The sequence below is a fragment of the Mus musculus genome, chromosome 5 (genome assembly GCF_000001635.26).
Source record: "Mus musculus strain C57BL/6J chromosome 5, GRCm38.p6 C57BL/6J".
Lineage (NCBI taxonomy): Eukaryota > Metazoa > Chordata > Mammalia > Rodentia > Muridae > Mus > Mus musculus.
The window spans coordinates 92,363,447-92,386,610 of record NC_000071.6 but is presented as its reverse complement, the minus strand read 5'-3'; the positions used below and the strand labels follow the sequence as shown (position 1 = coordinate 92,386,610).

General features: G+C 44.8%; 1 protein-coding gene and 1 pseudogene across 11 annotated transcripts in view; both read right to left on the bottom strand.

Moving 5' to 3' along the window:
* The window catches only part of Art3 (ADP-ribosyltransferase 3), an 82,830-nt gene that overhangs the window by 28,018 nt on the left and 31,648 nt on the right, over positions 1 to 23,164 (bottom strand). The window contains exon 1 of one of the 11 annotated variants that reach the window (XM_006534710.1): positions 14,792 to 14,929. The exons of 9 other annotated variants lie outside the window; for them this stretch is intronic. The gene's annotated coding sequence lies outside the window, so the exon portion shown is untranslated. Of the gene's footprint in view, positions 1 to 14,791; positions 14,930 to 23,164 lie in introns of those variants that run through there. One more of the 11 variants, XM_030254053.1, reaches the window with a different exon arrangement.
* Positions 21,110 to 22,708, bottom strand: Gm2673 (predicted gene 2673; annotated as a pseudogene).

Below are 23,164 nucleotides of genomic sequence, written 5' to 3'. Positions count from 1 at the left end.
GGGAATGGGACTGGGTGGGTAGGGTGGCGGGGTGGTCAGTTCCCAACAACTGAGCCTTTGACACTCATATGCTAGAGGGAAGGCTGGACTGTCCTCTATTAGATGACACCCACAGCAAGGGGGCTCACTTGTTAAACACTGTCAACAGTGATGGTTATCACCACTCAACCAGCTGACTGCGGTTCAGGTACTGCGCCAGGCACTGAGACACACAAACAAGCTGAGCACAGTACTGAAGCTGGTTTGGCAGTCACTACTATGTGTGTGTCCCCAGACCCAATCAGGTAACAACTGCTCAGGATAAACGAAGGCCAATGAAAGTCCAACCGAGAACACTGGCAGGAAGGAAGCTGGGGATGCCAGCATCTAGAACACTCTTTGAACAAGGACAGATGCTGGCTGGTTTTCTGTCGCCTTGATGCCAGCTAGAGTCATTTGGCAAGAGGGCACCTCAATTGAGAAAACACACCCCCCACCCCTGGCCCCCTGGGCTGGAGAGATGGCTCAGAGGTTAAGAGCACTGACTGCTCTTCCAGAGGTCCTGAGTTCAATTCCCAGCAAATCACATGGTGGCTCACAACCATTCATTCCTAATGGGATCTGATGCCCTCTTCTGGTGTGTCTGAAGACAGCTAAAGTGTAGTCATATAAACAAATCTATGAGAGAGAGAGAGAGAGAGAGAGAGAGAGAGAGAGAGAGAGAGAGAGAGAATGAGAGAGAGATCCCATTAGCCTAGTACAATTCATTGGTTGGGGAAGATCCAGCTCATTGTGGGTGTGGTCCCACAATGAAAGCCGACTGAGCAAGCCATGAGGAAACTGGTAAGCAGCCCTCTTTCATGGCCTCTGCATCAGTTCCTGCCTCTAGGTTCCTGCCCTGCTTGAGTTCTCGCTCTAACCTCCCTTAGAGATGAACAAGATGACCCCAGGTTGCTTTTGGTCACAGTGTTTTTTCCATTTCGTTTTCTGAGACAGGGTTCCTCACTGAACCTAAAATGACTTTGCTAGGCTGGGTGGCAAGTGAGCTCCAGGGACCCTCTTGGCTTCTGATTTCTATGTGGGCTGGGGATCTGAATTCAGAACTTCTCACTTACAAGGCAAGCATTTTCTATCTCCCATGCTCTCATTTTTTTTAAATAAGAAATTTGTCTTGGGGGCTTGAGCTAAGGCTCAGCAATGGAAAATACTGGCTTGAACCCACATGGCAGCTGTTTGAACGAGAATGGCCCCAACAGGCTCCTGTATTTGAATGCTTAATCCCAAGTTGTTGGAGCTATTTGGGAAAGACTAGGATGTGTGGCCTTATTGGAGGGGGTGTGTCACTGGGGACGGGCTTTGAGTTTTCAAAAGCCCACACTCCAGGCCCTGTCTCTGTCTCTTTCATGCTCGTAGCTCAGAGGTAAGCTCTCAGCTACTGCTTCAGCACCATGACTGGCTGCTGGCTGCCAGGACTGCCGCCATGGACTTCAACCCTCTGGAACCACGAGCCCCAAATCAATGTTTTCTCTCATTCATTGCTGTGGTCATGGTGCTTTGTCACTGAGGAAAAATGTAACTATGACAGCCATAGTTACAACCATTTGTTACTGACGTCGCAGAGGATCTGGCGCCCTCTTTTGGCCTCCAGGGTCACTGCATGCATATGGTGCACAGACATACATGCAGGCAAAACATCCATATACATAAAATTAAAAAACAAATACAAAATCTAGAAGCTGCTCTTTAAATTACGTATCAGCATTGTCAGAGGTATTCCACTTATTTCTGTCCCAAGTAAGGGAAAACTGCAGAGTATATAATGGCGCTGAGTTTGCACCTTAGGACGCACCTATCTGGTGTTTGCTTTTTCCCATGTGCATTGATTCAGAGGTTGTATGCCTGCTACCTTAATTTCTTATACCGGAGCAGAGAGCAAAGGGGCCCAGATTCCACAGCTGGGCAGCTGCTGAGTGAGGTCCCGAGGAGGAGCACTCTCAAGCCTTGCTGCTTTCTGTCGTGAGTTGCAGGGAGACCTCGTGAGCCAACTCTTTAGCCAAACCCATTCCTTCACATTTGATTTCTATGTGTTCTGTAAGTTCAATGTTAAACTAGCTGTTGCTGTTATTAAAATGGGACGATTCATACCGTACTATTCTATACAGACTATGGTATTAATGTCAAAAGAAGAACCAACAATGCACTTTTGCGACAGAGTTGGAGTTGCTGTCAGAGGAGATCATCAGCAGGGCAGCTTCAGCAGAAGGCCACCGGTTCTGACTTCATGTTTATGTAACCCAGCTGTATTAAGCAATACACTTTGTATTCAATGTCTAAGACAGAACCTTCCCAGAATGTACAAATAAAGTATTTATATAAACCATAACATTGATTTAAAAATTTTTTTTACTTGAAGAATTGGTACCTGACTTCAGGAAAGCAAGCTCAAAAAAATTGTTATGTATTTCTTTTTGTGTCTCTGTTCTGTTCTCTCTCTCTCTCTCTCTCTCTCTCTCTCTCTCTCTCTCTCTCTCTGTGTGTGTGTGTGTGTGTGTGTGTGTGTATACCAGAGGTTGAGGTCAGGCATTTTTCCTCGGTTGCCATCGCCACCTTTTCTTTTGTGAGAGGATCTCTCACTAACCCTGGCAATGACTGATGTAGCTCACTGGCCAGCATGTCCCAGGGGACTCCCTGCCTCTGCCTTCCCACGGCTAGGGTTACAGACACAAGCCATCGTGCTTCCAAGCCGGAACCTCATGCTCGTGAAGAAAGTAGTTTATCCACTGGGCCACCTCCTCAGCTTCAAATATCTTAAAAGCAAATTGTTGAGGGCAGATCAGGGTCCGTGCTGCCCAGTTATACACTGTACATTTTATTTCATATGGTAACATGCACGTCTGACTCAGCTGACTAAAGTCTCTGTATCAGTCCTTAGTGAAACGATCATGCGTAGCTGGTGTATTGTTAAGAAGCACCTTAATCCATCTCTGCTCAGGGCTTTCACCACTTGGTGTAGCTTCAGACCTTGTCCAGAAACCAAAGGGCTCACCCCAGTTTGCAAACGCTAAGAATATCATAGCAATAAGCTGACAGGTCCCAAATGATACATGCTGTAAAGATAGTTACATGAGAAGGATGCTAAAGAAACATGTGTACGGACATGATAGGACACCCTGCCCAGATGTGTACACACTCAAGACGGAAGACAGGCTTTTCAGAGACAGTTGCTGAGGCCCTATAGAAAGTCTCTGTCTCTCTCTCTCTCTGTCTCTGTTTTCTGTCTCTGTGTCTCTGTGTGTGTGTCTCTGTCTGTCTGTCTCTGTCTCTGTCTCTGTCTGTCTGTCTGTCTCTCTCTCTCTCTGTCTCTCTCTCTCTCTCTCACACACACACATACACACACAACCTTGGTGGGCTTTAGTCTAAATCTGGGGGCATGGGGGTGTTAAAAAGTTACACAGGATTTTATTTTTTAAGTTCAGAATATTTCAGTAGCTATATGAATTATACACAATAACTGTCTTCATTGTGACACTTTCACAAGTGTAGATAATCTACCTTGTTCATATTCACCCTCATTCCCCCCTCTTAGAAAAGCAATGTTATTTATAATAGCAATGACAGGTTTTTTGTTTGTTTGTTTGTTTTTTGAGACAGGGTTTCTGTGTAACCCTGGCTGTCCTAGAACTCATTCCATAGACCAGGCTGGCCTTGAACTCAGAAATTCACCTGCCTCTGCCTCCCAAATGCTGGGATTAAAGGCATACACCACCATGCCCGGCTAGCAATGACATTTATAATAATATTTATAACTATATTTCAGTTCCAATGTCCATCCTCTAATAAATGGATAACGAACAGTATTATTCAACTGTTAAAAATAAGAAGTAGAGCCGGGCAGTGGTGGTGCACGCCTTTAATCTCAGCACTCGTGAGGCAGAGGCAGGCAGATTTCTGAGTTTGAGGCCAGCCTGGTCTACAGAGTGAGTTCCAGGACAGCCAGGGATACACAGAGAAACCCTGTCTTTAAAAACCAAAAAAATAAAAAATAAGAAGTAATGATAGATTTACATCGCATGACATATCTGCAGTAACCGAGCATAAGGACAGTGTCTCCAAAGATGGTTCCTCTCCAGGGCCATGGAAGCGGCGAGGGCGTTTCCCTATCAATTCCCCACGCCCACCTCCTCCCTCCGCCAAAGACCCTGCTACTCACTCACCACCTGGCACCACAGATTTCTCTGTGTCCCTTAAATATTATCACGGAATCAGTGTGTCGTCTTTGGTGACTGACTTCCTAGCATTCCTGATGCTTTGACATTGCACGCATGCAGTGTGTCAGAAGCTCTAAAAATGGTCTCAAGTGCACTGGGTAGATCGAATGGGCCTCAAATTCACAATCCTCCTGCCTCCATACCGAGCTCTAGGTTTATAGTCATGTGCCATTACTCCCCAGCTAAAAACTATACATTTCAATTAGGTAAATGTTACGGTATATAACATTTACTATCTCAAAAGGAGCTGTTTTTTTGGTTTTTGTTTTTGTTCTTCATCTTTTTTTTTTTTTTAAATCAATTAACTTTGTATTTCTTTTATTTCCTATTAGTGTGCGAGAGCACGTGCATGGGTATGTCATGGCATGTACATATGCCAATGACCACCAGAGGGCAGCAAAAGAACAAGATCTCTCCATTTCATAGGCTCCACTCTTGGCAGAAACAAACTTTGAATTTAAGTATTACTCAAAGAGGGGCTATAACTGAGAATCCGTTACAGATCTGGGGATGAGATTGGCAGACTGGAGGGAGCGCGAAGACTGCCAGCCTGCTTCCCTGGCCAGCATAGTTGATGGGTTCTCAGGGAATCTCTGTTTGAGTGAACAGAAGGTGACTGAGGCAGAGCCAGCTTCCCACCTTCTATGAGAAGACAGCCAGCAAGAGAAGGGAACCTGCGTAGAGGTTGCAGGACAGCCAGCCACCTGATAAAAAGGGAGAGGGGGAACCAGTGTCGGCTCCCAGTACCAAGGAACACATTCTAACTGGAACCCTCAGTGACCACACTTGCGGGGACTCAGAAATATTCCCTTTCAGGCAGCACACAGCCACCACACTCTCCTAAAACCCAGAGAGGGAACAGAAGTCAAGGAACAGAGTACCCACTCAACAAAGACAAGACCAGACAAGACCTAAGATTACAGTCATCCCAAACCCTACACTCCCAGGTACAGACACAATAACTCCCAGGACAATGTGTCTCCACTAAAGACCAGCAACCTTCTACCCGTAGGTCCTGAGAAATGTTATATAGTTGAAGCACCAGGCAAGGACTTCAAAATAACCTTCATAAATATGTTAGAGGTCCTTAACAAGGAAATGAATAGCCGGGCGTGGCGGCGCACGCCTTTAATCCCAGCACTGGGGAGGCAGAGGCAGGCGGATTTCTGAGTTCGAGGCCAGCCTGGTCTACAGAGTGAGTTCCGGGACAGCCAGGGCTACACAGAGAAACCCTGTCTGGAAAAAACAAAAAACAAACAAACAAAACAAAAAACAAACAAAAAAACCAAACAAACAAAAAAGAAAACTCAGACTGAGGTACACTGGAAATGAAAAACTTAGGAACTCAAACAGAAAACTCAGGCAAGGGGCTAGAGAGATGGCTCGGTGGTTAAGAGCAAAGACTGAGTCTTGAGTTCAATTCCCAGCAACCACATGGTGGCTCACAACCATCTGTAATGGGATAAGATGCCCCCTTCTGGTGTATCTGAAGACAGCTACAATGTACTCATATATATTAAATATATATTATAATATATATGATTATATATTATATATTCATACTATATATATTAATAAATAAACTTTTAAGAAAGACAAAGGGAAAAAAAAGAAAACTCAGGCAAGCTTCACCAATGGAATACAAGAGATGGAAGAGAGAAGGCATTGAAGATAAAAGAAAAGAATACTTAGGTCAAAGAAAATGTTAATTTTTTTTTTTCGAGACAGGGTTTCTCTGTGTAGCCCTGGCTGTCCTGGAACTCACTCTGTAGACCAGACTGGCCTCGATCTCAGAAATCTGCCTGCCTCTGCCTCCCGAGTGCTGGGATTAAAGGTGTGCGCCATCATGCCCGGCTGAAAATGTTAAAATTTAAAAACTCCTGGCACAAAACATCTAGGAAATCTGGGAAAGTATAAAGAGACCAAATCTAAAGATACTAGAAATAAAGGAATGAGAAGAAACCCAGGGCAGAGGCGTAAGAATATATTTTCAATTAAATCATAAAAGAAAAGTTCCCCAACCTAAAAAAGGAGAGGCCAGGCTGGAGAGATGGCTCAGCGGTTAAGAGCACTGACTGCTCTTCTGAAGGTCCTGAGTTCAAATCCCAGCAACCACATGGTGGCTAACAACCATCTATAACAAGATCTGGTGCCCTCTTCTGGGGTGTCTGAAGACAGCTACAGTGTACTTTCATTAAATAAATAAATAAATAAATAAATAAATCTTTTAAAAAAATTAAAAAAAAAAAAAGGAGAGGCCTATCAAGGTACAAGGAGCTTACAGAACACAAATAGACTGGAAAAGAAAAGAAAGCCCCCTCAGCACATAAGCACATATCAAGACACTAAACTTACAGAACAAAGACAGACTATGGAAAGCTGCAAGAGAAAAAGCCCAAGCAGCGCATGTCAGCAGACCTATTAGACCACCACCTACCGTCTCAACGGAGACTCGAGTCTCCAACTATCTTTATGTGCAGATGATATGATAGTATCCATAAATGACCCTAACAATTCTAATAGAGAACTCCTACTAAAGTAGCTAGATACAAAACGAACTCCCAAAACTCAGCAGCCCTCCTATATACAAGTGGCAAATGAACTGAGAAAGAAGTCAGGGAGGACATCATCTTTCACAAAATCTATCTTGGGGTAACTCTCACCAAGCAAGTGAAAATGTGTATGATAAAACCTCTAAGACACTGAAGACGGAAACTGAAGATCTCCGAGGATGGGAAGATCTCCCATGCTTACGAATTGGTAGGATTAATACCAAATTAATACCAATTAATAGTGAAAACGACCCTCCTACCAAAAAGCAATCTATGGATTAAATGTAATCGCCTTCAAAATTCCAATACAATTCTTATACTTGAGAAGACAATTTTCAGCTTCATATGAAAGCACACACACACACACACACACACACACACACACACCAAACAAAACCAGAAGTGCTAAACAATCCTGAATGATAAAAGAATGGCTGGATGTATCGCCATTTCCTATCTCGAGTTGTACTACAGAGCCATAGTCATGAAAACAGCATGTTTTAAAATTTATTTATTTCACTGGACCAAAAAAAGATATGTTGATCAATGGAATAGAATTGAAGACACAGAGATAAGTCCACACAGCTATGGAAACTGAAAACCACCTCGATGTCCATTAGTGGATGAATGGATAAAGAAAACATGGTACATTTATACAATTAACAGTATTACTCAGCCACTAAAAGGTGAAATTCTCAGGTAAATGAGTGGAACTAGGAAAAATCTGTGAGTGATGTAACTCAGACCCAGAAAGACAGCTACAGCACATATTCACTTAGATTAGGAATGCCAGCAGTTAAGTCACTGACAAGCAGGCTATATAACCGCAGAGGTTAGGTAGGGAAGGGCCTCTGGTTTCGGATTCCCGAGTGCGGGAGCCCGTGCGTCTCTGCGCCTGCGCACTTCTTGCGCTTTTTCTTCGATTCTTTTTTCTTGTTTGGTACTTTTGTTACATTCCAATTCATTCGGTTTTGGTTTATCTTATTTTATTATTATTCCTTGGATGCCCGTTTTTTCTAAGGAGAGACAAAAAGGGTGTGGATCCGGATGGGACGGGGGTTGGGGAGGAACTGGGAGGTACCTGGAGGGGAAACCAGAATATGTTGTATTTTAAAAATCCATTTTCAATCAAAGGAAAAAAGCTGGAGAGAACCTTTGTCCTTCCTCGGCTTCTGCTGATTTCCCGTGTTAGATGCAGCGTTTATTTTTTTTTCCTAAGAGACCTTGAGAATTGTTTAGCTTTCTCCAAAATCAGGCAAAAGAAAAAGCAATAAAATTAAAACAGAAACTGCCAGGCTCTGAAGGAATCCCGGAGGCTTACTGGCCTTCTCACTGCTCCAACATTGCTCTCTCTTGTCCCATCCAGAAGGGAGGCAGGCGCTCCTCTCTGGTCTAGAGTCTAATTATTCTTGGTAGCACCACTCTGGACATGCTAATCCCTCTTTCTCTCTCTGGTGAACGTCCTTGTTCTGGTATTTTCTACCTTTTCCCTCCTGTCTAAACCACTAGCAATTTAGCCTTAAAACAACACAGACTACCACCCCTACGACCTGCAGTGTATGCTATAAGGCTCTACTTTATTATACCTAAGACATGGGTGCTGTGTTAATGTACTGAAGTGTGAATGCAGTTAAAATTTTATATACAATGTGAACTGGCAAAAAACGACTGAGTGGTTAAAGTGCTAGCTGCTAAGCCTGATAACTTGAGTTTAATTTCCAGGACCCACATGAGGGAGGCAATTCCTGCAAGGTGTCCTCTGACCTCCACAGAGAGCCATGGTGCTAATGCGCGCACACACACACACACACACACACACACACACACACACAATTTTAAAAGCTTTCTATATAATTCTAGTTTCAAAATAATTTTCATTCTCTCTCTATGTGTGTGTGTGTGTATATATATATATACATTAGTGTTTTCCAAGATAGGGTTTCTCAGTGTAGCTTTGGCTGTCCTAGAACCCACTCTGTAGCCCAGGCTGACCTTGAACTCAGAGATCCCCTCACTTTGTAGACCAGGCTGGCCTCAAACTCAGATCTGCCTGCCTCTGCCTCCTAAGTGTTGGGATTAAAGACATATCCCCACTCAGCAGCATGCATGTGGCACAAGTTTTAAGTCCAGTTTCTAGTTTCTGAAACAGAATTTGGCCTTTTTACACCCTTCCTCTGAGTTGCGAGTCTTGACTTCCTAACTAAATCAGAATTCTTCCCCACTCCTCATCCCTCTGGCCATGGCTTGCGGCTTAAATAGCAGCAACTACAAAGAATACATTCAAGCTGCATTTAAGAGAAATCTAGTCAGCCACCTTCTTAGATCTTTCTGGGTCTTACTGAATGCAGCATATGCTTATTAACAACACAATAAGCCTTTATAATGACTAACCCAGTAACTCTGATCCACAGTGTTTCAGTGTTGGAGAATATACCCAAAGCCAGCAAGCACTCCACCACTAAGCGAAATCCCGAATTCCTGAGCCACAGATGCTGAGAGATCAGTAAACGAAACAGATACTGCTCCAGGAAGCTCATAGCTCACAAGTAGTGCGGGCTGGGAGAGGCAGTCAATCAGACAGTAAGTTATGGGGAGATAAAAAGCCCCTTGGAATGAGCAGGATTAGAAGTATGCAGTGTGGGGACTTGAGGAATTTGTGTATTAAATAGAGCGGGTCAAGTGGAGTTTCCCAAAGGCTGCAATCTAAACAAAAAAAGACAGGAGAGAGGCAGCTGGTGGGGTTTCATGGAGGAAAACTCACCTCCAGACAGAGGAGAGCTGTAACCGCCTCTCCAGCTCCAGGCACCACAGCCCTGCTGCGAGCACTCTGAAAGTGACCTGGTGACTGAGACGGACCGGTTTCAGGACGGTTCGTTTTATCTAACTTTTAAAGCTGTAATTGGTTTGCTGGGAAGCTTTCAGTGCTTGGAACAACGGACGGATTTGCATCTGTTTTTGAACTTGACCTTTCATGAAGTCTAAATATAGATCAATTATCTGTGATGAAAATTTAGTATGCAAATGCCGAGGGCTGTCAGTATAAAATCTTGAAGGATTTCAATCACAGTAAGAACGTAAGTGTGCCCTTTAAATGCAATGGTTTAAATAAGAAAATTAGTAATATTAATTTCACTTGTTTTTTCCTCCCCCCCTTCCTCCTCCTCCTCCAAATGTGGCTACAAGAAAGACTTTTTCCGTTTGGTTTGTTCAGATAGGGTCCCTGTAGTATAGGCTGAGGTGAATTTTGCTATGTAGACCAAGTTGGCCTCTTGGGGCAGCCTCCAGATAAACAGAAGTGCTGGGATTATAGGTGTCAGCCACCGCACCTGACTCAGAAAGTTTCTAAATATCCAGGTAGCTAATTTGTTATTGTTTTTTGGGTTTTTTTTTGTTGTTGTTGTTGTTTTGTTTTTGTTTTTAAGAGTCTCTTGTAGCCCAGGCTGACTTCCAATTTGTCATATAGCTAAGAATGAGTTTGAATTTCTGATTCTCTCCTCTTCCCTCTGCCCTCTGCCCTCTGCCCTCTGCCCTCTGCCCTCCGCCTGCCTGTCCAGTGGTGGGACTGCAGACATGTGCCACAAAGCCTGGTGTATGTAGTCCTGGGGATCAAACCCGGGGATTCCTGCATGTGAGGCAAGCCCTCCCCACCTGAGATTCCTTTCTAGCCTCTTTTCTGTTTGTCTGGGGTTTGTTGTCTGTCTGTCTGTTTGTTTGTTTGAGAAGGTTTTGCTATGAGCTCCTGAGTACAGGGAGTGCAGTCCTGCATCACCGTGCCTAGCACTCTGTAGTTCTATTCAAAGCTGAGCTACAACAAGCAGCCGGCCTGCTATGGCTGAGGAAAACAGGAAGGTTCAGTGGTGAGGGCAGGCCAGGCAGTGAGTGAAGTTCAGGAGGTGGGACCGTAAGACCTGTATCTATTATGCCTTTCTGGAATGCCAAGTCTGGAAGTGGTAGAGCCCACGGGAAATCCATGCTTTCCTCCTAGACACATCTTCTAGGTAGCCCTCGGGTCTGTGAGCCCATGTCCGTCCATCGCCTGTGGCTTGAAGTTACAATGAGCATACCATGAAGAGGTGGAAAGTCACGTCCACAGTCCAGAGCGAGACTCTGAACGACTCTTCCAGTCGGTCTCACGGGAAAATGTGGATCGACGCACAGCTGGCTTCACTGTGCACACGAAGACGTCCACATCTCGTGGGAAGAGGTGACAGTTACAACCAGTCAAGTCTCAAGGAAGGAAGAAATGGAAGAATGTGGGGGCGGGTTCCTCACACGCCTGCGCAACCAAGCCCACGGACTGCGGCAGGCCTCTTCCTTCCTCCTCTGCTCCACACGGTCTCTTCTGTTGTTCTCTTCAATACAGCCTTTTGTTGTTGGTTTGTTTTTAAGACATCGTTTCTCTGTGTAGCCCTGGCTGTCCTGGAACTTGCTCTGTAGACCAGGCTGGCCTCGAATTCACATATCCACTTATCTGTGCCAGAGTGCTAGGACTGAAGGTGTGAACCACCGTACCCGGCTTCACTTTAACCATCTTTATCTGAAAAAAAAGTTTCTTTCGCCATAGAATACTAAATGGGATAGAAAACAAGCGATGGCAATTTGTTTTCAGCTGTAAGATGTCCAAAAAACAAGGACCAAGGACAAAACCAACCGGAGACAGGACATAATTTATCCTAAGTGCCCTCCTAGATAAGAGCTGACCCGGCAAAGAAAGCTTTCACTTACAGCCAGCACACTGTCTTCTTTAAAGCACTATTAAATAAGTGAACCATCGCATAGCCTGGCGGAGAGGCTAGAGCTCCTCCCTGCGGCATGGAAGATGCAGTAACCAAACGTGCAAGTACTGCCTCTGTTCCCAAAGCTGGAAACCCCCATGAAGTAACTGTTGTGGGAACATCAGCCAGACTTAAAAGAAAACTAAAGATAACTTACTGCTGATTTAGAACTGTAAATGTGTTCCCTTCTGAAACAGGAAACATCAACTATTAGAAGAGAGGAAGCAAATCTAGCAGGCAGGGACAATCCCTGTGTGAGGGTGGCAGATGGTGTGGTGACCGGCCTTGGTCTGGGAGCATTCTTACATGGCTTAGGACCAATAACTGTCCTCTCTCTTTCTCTCTCTCTTTCTCTCCCCTCTCTCTCTCTCTCTCCCTCTCTCTCTCTCTCTCTCCCCATCCCTCCCTCTCTCCCTCCCTCCCTCCTTCCCTCCCTCCCTCCCTCCCTCCCTCCCTTTCCCATTTTTTTTTCACACAGGGCAAATGAAGGGGAAGTATGACAACAGACAATGTTCCTGATTTAAAGGACCCCACAAAGTGAACTGTCACCATTTTAGCATCTAAAGGTGTCCTGATTCCTGAAGGACCGACTCCTGACTGACTCCCGGATGTCTTGCACCTCACTGGCCCCCCATCCCCTCGGCCCATTTGTGCTAGTGTGACAGATCTAGTGTCCATCCTGTAGATAACTTACTCTGTAGCTCTCGTTTCTTTGTCAAACATATGCACGCTTGATTGAGAGCCAAGTCTTACACAGTTTCCACCCTTAATGCTACTCAACACTGCTATTTCCTCTTCTAGATCGTTCAAGTCACTTAGTTCTTTGACTAAGCTGCCCATACAATCTGGAATGGCCTGGACATTCAGTTAGACAGCTCAGGGGCAGACAGGGGACAGCACATCTTTGTCTTTTGAGATATCTACACATGGGAAAACAAATTGAGAACAGACAGGCAAAAAGCCATTTACAGGTTTGTACTTAGAAAAGCAAGAAGGGCTCAGCTGATACTTTTAATGTTAAGGCCAAAAAAGCATCTTAAAAAATTATATAGGTGTTAAAAAAAACAAACAAAACCTCAGGCCCGGGGAGAGGCTGCATGTTAATCTCAACATCCCGCAAGTCTCCGAGTTCAAGGCCAGCCTGGTCTACATAGAGATTTCCAGGACAGCCAGGGCTACAGAGTGAGGCCCTGTCTCAAAAGCAAAACAAATCAAATGAAACAAACAATAACATAAGCTAGCCATGGAGGCCGAGGCAGGAGGATTATGAGTTTGAGGCACAGTCTGGACTATGATAAGAAAAAGAGAGGAGGGAGGAAGGGAGGGGAGGAAGGCTCAAACTAAAAGAGCCAGGACCTTTGGAAGTTCTTCAGCAAGTGTGTGCTCCGATACCCACCCTCTCCACAAACTAAAAACACACAAAAACAAAAAAAACAACAACAACAACAACAACAACAACAACAAAAAGCTAAACCACCAGTTGCTTCTGTTTAAAAATGTAACTCAACACATAGAGGAAAAGCCATAAGTACAGAAATGTAACGATGGTCTGCTTCTGCAGCAGCCTGGGATCCCACGCTCCGTGCATAAATAGACGAGAAATCCCTTTTACTTTTCGCACCTCTTAAATAATGAGGGTGTTTTTGCCACAAGAAAACAGAAAGATCAAGATGAATACGTCTGAATCTATGAGTGAATCGGCAGTGACTGATTCCTAAAACTGTGCTGGTTAGCAAGTCTCCAAGTGCTAATATATGCATTTTGCCAACTTTCTATTTAACTAGTTCTCTGAGTAAAGTGATCCCATGTCACACTCCAGCTAGATCAGCTTGGTGTCTCAGACTACCCCAGGGTCACTCTACCCCATTCACATAATATCTTTTTTTTTTCTTCAATTTTAAACGTTCTTCAGTTTTAAACGTTGACCCAGTGCTGGACAAGCTTTGGGGTTTTGCTTCTGTTTGGTCATTGGTTTGTTTGTTTGTTTGAGACGGGGTCTCACTGTGTATACCACCTGGCTGGCCTTTAGCTCAGAGAGATTCCCCTGCCTCTACCCCCTAGGGGTTGGTACCTTCAGACCTGGTTAAGTTTGGTTTTGTTTCCTTGTCTGCTTCTTCTCCACTGGCTATGGAAGATTGCCTGGCCTCCATCTGATGCAGATTCCTGCTGCATTAGACATCAGCTCTGGCTGACTGACATCAGCTCCTGTCCATCTCAGCCAAGTGTCAAAACCAGGTCTGTCACCTTTTCCTTTGTCTGTGGGACATGCACTGGCTGATCTGAGAGTTGCTACTGCTGGTCAAGGTGGGGACACAGAAGGTAAACATGACCGATGAGAATACACTCAGCCTCCTGCTCTAATCTTCCTTTGTCAGGGAGGCCTCGGCATTTGAGTTATGGTCAGGCCTTTGAGGTCTCCCTTCCTTCCTATTGCAACAGAAAAGGAAGGAATTCTCCTGTGCTGTTCACCTCTGCTACCGACCCTGCTTCTTATAAGTTGTTTTAAGTGGCTAAGATAGCATTGTGCACATGTTTGAATCCTTGCTTTCTTCTTTAAAAAGAAGATATGTTCTTTCTTACTGAAATACTGTGGAACTGGAGACACAGTGTGCACTCTACGGCATACTGCAGTCAGCAAACAAGCCACAGCCATGATCTGGGTCCCCATACACCCATCCATTCATCCATCCATCCATCCATCTGCCTTGCTACCCAGTCACCAACAGGTACAGATGTAAGGTCAGAGGTGGGCAACAAACCTGGAAGGAGATCATTCTCTGGTCACACCTCCACTACTCACTTCTCTAGGCATTAAAACCAAAAGCTAGGAAGCTGGGACCACAGGAAGAAAACAATGTGTGGGTCTCGGGCAGAACAGGAAGCAGGGAAATGACAGAACTCTTATTTACTTTATTTGAAAAGAAATAAGACTCAAAAAAAAAAAAACCCACTAAACTCATAGCTTCTCTAAGTATTAAAAAAGTTATTCATGTCTTGAATGCAAAAGCCAATTAAGTTGAATATAATAAAATATTGCAACCACAATAATGTCCTTCCAGTCTCCTTTGTTACATTTCTGAGTGGGTCTCTTAGTTTGAAGAGGCCTAGTTAACCTTTAGTTCAAACTGGCAAACCGCATGTGTAGGAATGTTCCCTATAACTGGTTACTTGAGTCAGAGCCTATTAAAATACCAGGAAGTCCAATGCAGTATCATACCTTGCACACATGGCTCGTCTCATATTCACATGCAGGACTCGTCCCTTGAAGCAAGACCCTCCAGCTAGACCAGGAGTGGTGTCACCCACATCTGCTTCCCCGACCCTCTCCCTTGTCCGAGGCTGCCTCGTTACTGAACCCACGAGTTGTTTGTAATGCTGCTCAATGTTACCCTCTCGCATGCTTCTAGTCCCCAACAATGGCCATGCTGTTTCCCAGCTTGGAAAATTAACATGATCATCGCCATCGCCCTGGCGGTCATGTTCCGCTCTGGGTGGCCAACAGAAGGCGGTGCATAGAGCCGCCTTTGTTGGGAGGAAAATGCTCTCTCTGAAGCTTATGGTGACACTGAAGTTGTTTTGTACTACATACTGTTCCTGGCTCAAACACATGCAAAAGACAGCAAACTCCTGGAGGAGTGTGGAGGACACAGAAAGGAGGGACAGTCTGGCCAGGAAGGTTACAGAATGCAAACGCACCCTGTGTTTGGAATTGCTTTTCCATTTCATTGCATGCGTGTGGGTGTTTTGCCTCATGTATGTCTGTGTACCACATATGTGCCTGGTGCTGTTATAACCCCCGAATTACTGATACTAGAGAGACTTCAGTGTTGTGTACAGACTGTTTGCCTCTGCGTTCCCGCTCCCTCCAGCCCAAGGCAAGCACCATATGCAGACAGCTGGTTTCTGTGCTGCATCCTCCTGCAGCAGCCTGGGGCTCCCTCCGCTTCCCTGGCTGCTCCCCTATCATTAGAATGGCACTACCCATAAAACTCCCCCTTAATGAGGACATTCTGAGGAGACAGTGTGAGACATCCTCCTCACCTTTGCGGTTCCAAAAACCAACGCTCCTTCTGATAAGCAGCAGAACTCTCTAGGTGCCAGTCCTTGAGACCTTAGAGAAATAACAAGCTCAAGGGAGACTTGGGCCTCGAGTTTAAATCATGGAGAAAAGGTAATCAGAGGTTGGGTCACAGACAGTTATGACGGCCATGAAATTAGTCCCTGAACAGACACCCACTTACCATCCCCACTCTGGGCTTCAGTTCCATCCCACCAAATGATTACAGCCCTCCACCCCCCTTTTCTGTGAACGTTCAGGGGATTCCTAACTATACTGTCTATAAATCCAGTGTTTTTCTGGACTCAGGGTCACTTGCCAGCATTCACTCGGTGAGCGAGAGAGTTTGAACTTGAAACTATAAAAAACTCTTTTGCAAATTGCAGCAGATTTCGCAATTCTTGGGCTGGTCTGGGTTTCCCGTGGACTCAGGGCACAACAGTGCCCTCAGAGACCAGAAGAGGGTATTAGACTGGAGTCAGAGATGGTTGAGTCACCATGGAAGTGCTGGGAATTGAACCCGAGTCCTTGGTTCAGCCAAAAGAGCCAGTGCTCTTAACTACTACTCCAGGGCTCCAGCCCTGTGTTCTGAGTTTTGGCATATGGTCTTTTGAACTTACCTAAAACTCCAAATTAACTAGTTTTTAAACTCACATCTCTGTCTCTCTATCTCTCTGTCTGTCTTTGTCTCTTTCTTTCTTTCTTTCTTTCTTTCTTTCTTTCTTTCTTTCTTTCTCTCACAATTACTAAAAATACATTTTCAAAATGAAATAAGTGGACAGCTTGGCGTGGGTTACTTATGTACTAATATAATTAGCTTGGCAGTGGATTTCATGAAAAGTAACATCCCTAGACAAACGGGTCTCATCATACATAAAACAATGTTGATGTACTGTGCTTTCCTGGGTTAAAACAAAAAAAGCAAACAATGACTACTATTATATCTGATAATTTTTTTCTAGGAAGGTAGAGAAATATTCAGCTCAAATTCTCTGTAGCTCAAACTCAGTCAATTTAGGGTTATGGTTAAAAACAAAACAAAACAAAACAAAACAACAACAACAAAACCACCCACAGCTTAACAGAGCAAACCACACAGTAGATTTAACACAGCCAATAAGAGTCTCTTAAGGGCAGGAACAAGCTGGAGACAGCTGACACCAGACAGTGTAAACAGGTACAGTAGATCTAACTCTCAATACCCGTTTATCAGGAGCTGAGGTCATGGCTCAATGCAGCAGATATTTGCCTGGCAGAGATGAGGTCTGGAGTCCACATCCCAGAACCCACATAAAAGCCAGGCCGATGTGACAGAGCTCCCATAGTCCCAGTGCCAGGGCATCCTTAAGGATATCCTCAGGGCAAGCTGGGTAACTAGACCAGCCGGAATTGGCATGCTCTGGGTTCAGCAAGAAAACCCACCTAAACCAATAAAATGGAGGAATTCAGGAAGACGATCGGCATCAACTTCAGCCCTCTGCATGCATATATATGTGTACGCAATGACATGTGAACATGCGAACACACAAAATAAACAGCTTTTTAAATCTCCGATCTCTGGGAGCTGAAAGCTGTCTCTCTCCCTCTCCCTTTCAGACACTAAAGTGAGTCCCTTTAGCACCAGACGTTCAGCACAGCCTGTGTGTGTGAGCTGAGCCGCAGCTGTGACTCTGTCCCTGCTGGCAAGGCAGGGAACCATGACTCATAATGGTTCTCTCAAGCATGGGGTGGTCAGTCAGACAGTGGGGACTACTGCAACGGCCCCTCCTTCCTGTGCGCATGCCCAATGCTGTAATGTCTGGGACAGCACACATCAAACACGAAGTGGTGCTTATAAAATGTGACCCCCTGACAGATCTATTTCAGATACCAGACAGCATAAGCGGAATGCGGGTTTTGAAAACATTTTCTATGTCAAATTATAGGAAGATTAAGCTTAAGTTCAGAAACAACTTTTTTTTTCTTCTTCTTCAAAAATCACCCTCATTTTGGGGTTCTTTTAGGCAACAAAAAAAATGCACATTTTTTTTCTGTGTTTTCGTGGACTTTTGTGTTTTTATGATTTCTTTCTAGTTTCTATTTGTTTCCTTCATTGTGGTCTTACTCAGGGTCTGACAGACACTCTGAACACAGTGTATAGGGTTTTCCTGACTACTGGGTCAGTATTGTAATGTCAGGAAATCACAGTGGTAATGTCTTAACAATAACAAAATTCACTACGCTCTCTAAGATGACTGTGTTGTTATAGAAAAGAACAGCAGGTGTTGTACTGCCATAAGGTTACAGGATCTGCATTTGGCTATCGCTCTCTTCAGTCCCGGCACGTTATTCTGGACTTCTGGCAATCTTTTCCATAGGAGTGAGTCATCCGTCTTCTATAACCTCAAACAGGATCCTGTTACATCACGCTGATTTCTAATAAAAGGAGATGTTAGAGTTTCCATTTCTGGTCCACGTTTCGCAACTGAACTGAAGGAAAGACCTTGGCACTGACATTTGGTGGGGGGGGGGGGGTCCCTGTGCATTTCTGAAACTTACTGAATGGAGAGTTAACGGTATACTTAGGTGACGTGCATTCATCTCTTTAGATCCGGAAACTATGCAGGGAATTTTGGGACTCAATCATAGAGCCTACAGATACATTAGGCAAGCGTTCTACCTCTGAGCTGCACCCTCAGCCCTGGTGTTTTAAAGTCAACAAGTCATCTCGAAGCATTGCTAAAGCTCACATGGACCACACTGTGTGGCTAAGTTTTTATTGTCAACTTGACACTGCCTAATGCGACCTGGTAAGAGGGAAACCCTAACTGAAGAACTGCATCCATCAGACTGCCTTGTGGTCAGGTCTGTCTTGATTCCTGGCTCATGTGAGGAGGGCCCACCCCACTGTGGGCAGAACTATTCCTCAGAAGTCTTGGGATGTGTGTTGAAGTGAGCGAGAAGCAAGGCAGTGGGGAGGAGAAACAGTATTCTTCCACAGTCCTGCTTCAGGGCCTGCTTGAGCTCCTGCCCTGGCTTCCCTCAATGTCAGACTGTGACCTATAAGCGGAAATAAGCCCTTTTCCTCCCAGGTTCTTCCAGTCATAGTGTTTTATTACAGGAACAGAAAGCTCAGTAGACCACACAGATAATACTTTAAAAAAAAAAAAAAAAGACAGAAATTAGACTCATTTCCTGGGATATTCCTTTAAATTCAATGGGAAACTTTTAAGTAGGTGGCCAATATAGTCCAACTTGAGAAATAACAACAAAAGAGGCCGATAGCACTGGGAGGACAGAACGTGGCGTTTAGGAGGCTGGAGGGATGGCTCAGTGGTTAAGAGAACAAACTGCTCTTCTAGAGGACCCGAGTTCAGTTCTCAGCACTCATAGTGGGGGCTCGGGACCACCTGGAACGTCAGCTCTGTGAAGCAAAATCATGGTTCCTGCTGTTGTCCTTCACCCTGAGCTACTTTAGAGTGAGCATCGCGGCAGCCAGGACACACGAAACATGCAATGCGTGCACTCACTAGGTCCTCCCGTCCAGTATGGCAGTTAATAAGCACCTATGAGCACCAAGTCTTTGGCATGCGATTGGTCCAATTTGAACACTTAATCAAAAAATAAATAAAATCTCACTTTATTTATTGTTCATTAGGCAATAGATTTTATGATTTGAGTTACATAAAATATTTTGCTTAAATTATTTTCAGTTGCTTTTACTTTTCAAATGTGGCTACTGGAGACTTAAAACCACGGATGTAATTTACATTTTTCCTGGATAAGCTAGGCGAGGAGTCAGTGCTATAAAATTAGAAGAAATATTCATTATAGAATATGAAAAGATGTTATTTAAAAAAAAATAAGCAAAAACCGAGGCATGCTGGCACATGCTATATCCTTATATTCTCAGCATTTGAAAGGATTAGGCCAACCTGAGCTCCATAGCAAGAGAGCACATTAAAAAAAAAATCATAAAGATAAGATGGTGATTTAAAGAGCTCAAAACAGGAAATGAGTGGGACACTCCCGGTCAGATACACCAATATTTACACAGAGAGATCAGGAGATCTCTAGGTGAGGGGTATTCCCAAAGAAAGCCTTTCTCCTGCGACACCAGACTGTCGGGCTGGGAGCAAGTCAGAACAAATCCTAAAGACCCTCCTATCGGAACCCTCCTCCACCTGTCTGCAGAGCAAACAGAAATCCTACGCACAAGGCCAAAGGTTACCAATCTGCAGTGCACAAGAAGGAATCTGGTGACCGTATCTGTAAGAATGCCAGGGCTGTCAATACATTTGAACATTAATGAACATTTGTTAGACTGAGGTAAAGGGTGGCATTTTCCAGGAAACTGGATTACTGACAGGAAGCCCAGAGAGAACACCTGCCCACCCTTAGGCTGGGCTTTTCCTTAGCTGCTGGAAACCGGGTAAGAAAGTGAACAGCCCCTGCCTGCCTCGGCTCGCCCTGCTGTCACATCTGTCATCTGAGGACCAGAAGTGGATGTTGAAAGACACCTTCCTTGGCATTTACAGTGTGCTTTCTCTCTAAGGGAAAGTAGAAGCGGCCATATGCATATGGTGGGCACAGCCCCTCCACTTCCAGGGTGACACAGGGTAACAGCAGCGGCCCTACAGGTCACCTGTGTTATGTCACCGTCAGGGAGGAAGAAGGGCCTTTTTTCACTCTGTTCCTGCACTCTCCTAAATGATCTACAAATACAGAATACATCTACAAATAAATGATGTACAAATACAGAACTTGCTTTGTAGACCAGGCTGGTCTTCAGTTCACAATCTGCCTGCCTCTACCTCCCGAGTGTTGGGATTAAAGGTGCACACCGTCACCACAGCCACCAGCGGCAGCCTTAAGGTCTGTTTTTAAAAAATGCCCTAGATTTGAACTTGCTAGTTTTTTTATAAGTGACACACCTAAGTCAGATTCAGAAAACTTAAGAGGAACAAGGGGCAATGATATTTTTTTCAATCTTAGAAAAGTGTTTCCTTTTTATTAGTCACAAGACTCGGGGAACATTATTTTTGCATTCATGGGAGGGCGATGGTGGGGAGGTGAGAGAGGTCTCACACCATCGCCCAGAATGTCCTGGAACTCACTATGTAGTCCAGACTAGCCTTGAACTCACAGCAATCCTCCTGCCATAACCCCCCAGTTTCTGAGACTACAGTCATGAGCTGTCACACACATTCTCGAAGGTTTAAAAGCTCATAAGGATGCAGGGAAACAGAGCTGTTCTTAGGGGTACACAGCAGGCGCTCTTTTAACATATCATGGCGTCTCAGAATGGCTTCTTTAAAAAATGATCAACCCTAGGCCTCCTGCGGCCAGCAGGTCCATGGGAAATAGTGAAAAGAGGTGGGGAGGCAGCCCCCACAGGAGATGGTGATTTCACTTTAAGAATACGCTGGAACAACCTCCTGTGCCATCTGGTGCCATCCGTGTGAACTGTGACATGCCCTTCCCTTTGGTTAATCGTCCAAAGTCAGAGAGCTCAAAGTCTTCTGGAAGTGGCAAGCCGGGCCTCCTCCTCTTCCTTACTGGTTTGACCATGTCTCCGGTCAGCTTTCTCAGGAATGACGAGACTAGCCTCACTGCCCAGGGCCACCCTTCCAATTTGCAAAGGAAACTTCTTTTTAATTCTGTGGAAAATTTTTTCTCCTATGTCAAGTTCAACATAAAAAATGTGCTGCTTCAGGCCGGGCAATCTGACGTCCCAGGGCTCTGTAATTCCAACAGTTCTATCTGCTGCTCCTGTGTCTGGGAGATGAAGGCATCTTTAATGTCATCTGTCACACGGCAGCTGAGGGGCACAGAAATGACCAGAAGCTGGAGGCGATGGCTCCTATCATTTCTTGACTCTTAAAGAAGCGTTTCAGAGTAACCTTAGACTTCTCCACGTCGTCTTCCGCCACCTCGGCCGAAAGCTCCGAAACTGACCGGTAGTGTACAGTAGGCGGGATGGGTCATCAGAGAAGCCTCCTTTGGCCAGGGCAAGGTAGAAATGTGTGCCAGTGATGACCACCAGATGTTTTTGGACTTCAGGGCTCGCAGGCAAGATGGAAAGACCTGTTGGAGGCTTGTTATCCCTTCCTGTGGATGATTTTTTCCTTACCTGCTTTTCATTCAAATCGCACACACTGACAGGCTGGCTGGCTCTTCCTCGAGGGGCAAGGATTTGTTCTCTAGCTGCGTGCTTCCTAGATTCTCCGGAGGGGTTCTCAGGGACACCGGGAGGCTGCTTACCAGCTCCGCTCCAGCCATCAGCCTCATGAGAATAGTACTGAATGCATAAAGAGCCTTTTTCTTTTCTGGATTTCCAACATTGGCCAGCGCTACGAAGCAAGTGGCACGCTGCAAGTCTTCTTGTTTCCAAAATGGTTTCTAGTGTGGGAAGTCTCTCGTTATACGAATTTTTCAAAGCAACAAAATGATACCTTGTTTTCAAGCTTGGGCAAGTCTGGAGACCAAAGCAGAGACTCTCTCTCTCTCTCTCTCTCTCTCTCTCTCTTGCTCTCTCTCTTGCTCTCTCTCGCTCTCTCTCTCTTTTGTATCTAGTTCTCAAGAAGAATTCCCAAAGTTCCCCTACATACTTGGGTATTGGGGACATGAGCAAGACATCAACACCCTTAAACTGGGATGCCGAACACAGCCTTGTTCTCAGGGAAGGCGAATCCTTGGGATGAAAAGTGTACCCTAAGGACTCTGTCCTACTGAGGTGTACAATCTGCAGCCCCCATCTTCCAGTGAAGACGATGCCTTTTCCATCCAGGTAAGTGATGTTTTCAGTGTAATTCATACCCATCAGCATCCTGGGACTATTTTTTACTGTTTCCTGGTCATCGGCACCAAGCACGAATGTCTGAATAGGAGCTTGCTTGTTGCCAGTCTTAAATTCCTCCCACTCCACATCTTGGGTAGAGCATATATATATATATATATATATATATATATATATGTGTGTGTGTGTGTGTGTGTGTGTTCCCGCTTATCTTTTCAATTGTCTGAATTCTATTCAATAAAACATCAAGCTTTTTCTTCAACATCTCCACAAGCCAGGAGATGCAGTGGTTCTGAGCTGGCGGTAATGACAGCCTGTGCTGGGTCAGCCACCCAAAGCTAGGAACACGAATGAGCACTCGAGGTTGCAACGCCGGTGATTTTGTTTTTATAGTCCTTGATAGGACGTATACAAGCATACAACTCAGTGCAACTAAGAGATGCCTTTTTTTAAAAAAGAAGGGAAAAGTGTAAAATTAAAAAAAAAATAGACACAATGTACAGCTATGGGGAGAGTGTTTCAGGCATGAAATTGGAAGGAAAAAAAAAAGTAAAGATAGATGAAGGTCACCTGGTATGTATAATATATGCCTTATCCATATATGTGTGGTTATGTGAGGGAGGCAGGATGAGCTGCCTGGAACTGGGACCATCTTCCTGAGTTGGTGGGACTCTGCCCAGAATCCCTACACAATCAAAGCATTTCTAGGAAAAGCCACCTGCTGAGCAGCTGCTGAGTGCTTTCACCTTCCAGTG